General features: G+C 36.5%; 1 non-coding gene across 1 annotated transcript; it reads right to left on the bottom strand.

Moving 5' to 3' along the window:
- Positions 1 to 290: 290 nt before the first annotated feature.
- LOC113292203 lies at positions 291 to 397 on the bottom strand. The gene has a single exon (XR_003331712.1). It is a non-coding gene; the product is annotated as a small nucleolar RNA R71 (small nucleolar RNA).
- Between the last annotated feature and the right edge of the window lie 2,351 nt (positions 398 to 2,748).

Raw genomic sequence — 2,748 nt, forward strand, 5'->3', positions numbered from 1 at the left:
ACCTTAGGCAATGGATTGGAGTCAATAAAACTTTATCGTTTGATCTTTTATTGATTAGAATTGATATCTGAACCATATGAGTACGGAAAATGGTGGAATCCTAGCCCTAGTCTCTCCATAATATTCACAACACATTTTAATTGAGTTTGTTATTTATAAAAATTAAATCTAAAAAAAATCTGCTTTGACAAGTCTTGAACGAACCATCTTACTACAACATCATTGAAAATAACCATCAATTTTTGGCGCCGCTGCCGGGGAAAGGTTCAAAATTTTGGATGAAAAGGTTCAATATTAGGAAACAAATCTGTACTTTTGCTCAACAAGAGGAAGAATCTTTATATAGGTATTTAGAAAGGTTCAATGACTTAATATCTCAATGTCCTCATTATGATTTAGAGATGGTTAGGTTAGTTCAGATCCTCTACAAGGGTTTAGATTATTCAACAACAACCATGGTTGAGTCTTTATGCACATGTGGGTTTGAGAATAAAACTGTTGATGAGGCGATGACATTTTTGAATGAAATCTCCGATAAGACCCAACAATGGGAAAATAGTAGGAATCCCAGAAAACAATTCTTCTAAGTAGAGAAATGTCAATAGGGTAGAAGGATCTTATGAGTCAGATGTTAAAATAACAGCCACAGCTAAAAGGTTAGAAGCCTTAGAACTAAGTCAAACCAATGGTAGAGTAGAGCCTTTTTGGGAAATCCAGGCAATTGAAGAGCAAGCCAATGCTCTTTACAACACTAGATTTGAGAACCATCAGAAGTTTGACCCATATTCAGAAACCTCTAACCCTGGTTGGAGAAACCATCCAAACCTTTCTTGGTCTAAGGGACAAAGTGAAGGTCAGTCTAGTAACTCCCAGGTTATTCCCCCAGGTTTTAGCAATACTAAAAATCCTTCAGGTCCAACACAATTTCAGATCCCTTCAAATAAGAAAGTCATGAGGTTAGAAGAGTCTCTTTCCTTTTTAACTCGGAACACTTTAGAATTTAAGCAACAGGTTGCACAAGGATTAGATGAAAATAAAAAGATGGTACAAGCTAACTCTCGGGCTATTTCCGAGTTGAAAACACAGGTTAGTCAGATAAATGAGACATTGAGAGAAAAAGGAAAGTTTCCTAGTCAACCAAACCCAACCCTTGGGGAGTCCATCAACCATGTTTCCTAGTCACCAAACCCTGGTGAGAAATCATCAAACCATGTGAACTCGATAACAACCCTTAGGAGTGGTAAAATGATGTTTTTTCAAAGTTGTTGTAGTAATAAGATTCGTTCAAGACTTGTGAAAGCAGAATTTAGACTTAATTTTAAATAAAAATATAGGAAACTTAAATAAAAGTGATATGAAAAATATGGAGAAGACTGGGGATATGGATTCCACTAATTACCAATATCAAAGTGATTTTATATTCTCTAATTATAATTATGCAAATCCTTCATTCAAATTGATTCTAAATATTGCAAAAGTTGATTTTTTTAGAAATAACAATTGTAAATCAAAAGTATGGGAAATCAAAACCCCAGGCTATCATGCTCCATCAATTGAAATAACAATTGTTTAACAAAAACCATTTTTTAATTTATTTATCAAGGAAAATAATCATATAATAATTGCATAAACTAAATAAAATAGAGATTACCACATTTTATTGGCGAAATAGCTTCCTCCGTCGCCCAGAGGATGGGTTTAGCTCATCATTATATAAACTTGCTCAAAGTATTGATTCATGCTCAAATTTTGTTTACAAAGATGAAATGGAGAGAAAATAATGAAAAATCGGGTGTTTGCAACGTTTATAATTGTTGCAAAACACTGTTACAAAGAACGATAGAAAAGAACTGTTGTTGTTGTATCTCTGCGACCCTCGTGTGTCTGTCGTTGTCACTGTTGATAAACGACTGCCGCTGGTGGTCTTTTGTTCTTCGTGTTCTTCCTAGCAGCAGCAGAAAAGTTTTTTCTGCAACACGATCAATCTCCTCCGTTGTTGTTCTAAACTCTCCCAAAACTCTCCAGACTCAGTGATACCCTAATAGGCTATTTATACTCAACAGGGAAAAGAATATTCGCTCATTACTCCGAAAAATCCTTCCAATACTCGGCAGTAAAAGAAAATATTCTCGGGAATATTTTCTTCCCTTTTTCTTCTCCTGCACGCGTTAAATCTCTGCAAACACGTTCCAACACGTCTCTGCATGACTCAGAACATGGTGTAGTCTCACGAAACTCTCCAAATACCGTGAATATCTCCATCCAGGTCGTGTTCGCATGTATCTTCGCTGCTTCAACATGGGTTTTAGCCAAATTTAATCGAACCGATGACCCATACCAATCTTGTTGGGCTCAATCAAGTCTTCCCATGCAATTCCAGCTATTGAGTCTGGCTAAATCATTACCAAAAACTCGAACCAGAAATGTGTTCTTGCTGCCATTGTTTCCCGCCAAAACCATAGTTTTGAAACGATGAAGATGGGCAGCCCTTATCCAATCGTCCTGGGTGCCAAATAACCAGTGGGTGCTATAGAAAAATGGGATACACATAGCCGTGGGTGCTCCTTAGCAAAAGTGGGGGTCTGTATAACAAATTTCCTCCAGGGGTACTCCGAGCAACTTTTCGAGCCGAATTTTCCAACAATATTTATTTCCAAAAAATACCTACAAACACAGAAAACACCATAGTAAGTATGAAATCGAGTACTAACAATACGGAACATTGAGGAAAAATTAGACACAAAAATG

Source organism: Papaver somniferum, chromosome 6 (genome assembly GCF_003573695.1).
Source record: "Papaver somniferum cultivar HN1 chromosome 6, ASM357369v1, whole genome shotgun sequence".
In the NCBI taxonomy this organism is placed as follows: Eukaryota; Viridiplantae; Streptophyta; class Magnoliopsida; order Ranunculales; family Papaveraceae; genus Papaver; species Papaver somniferum.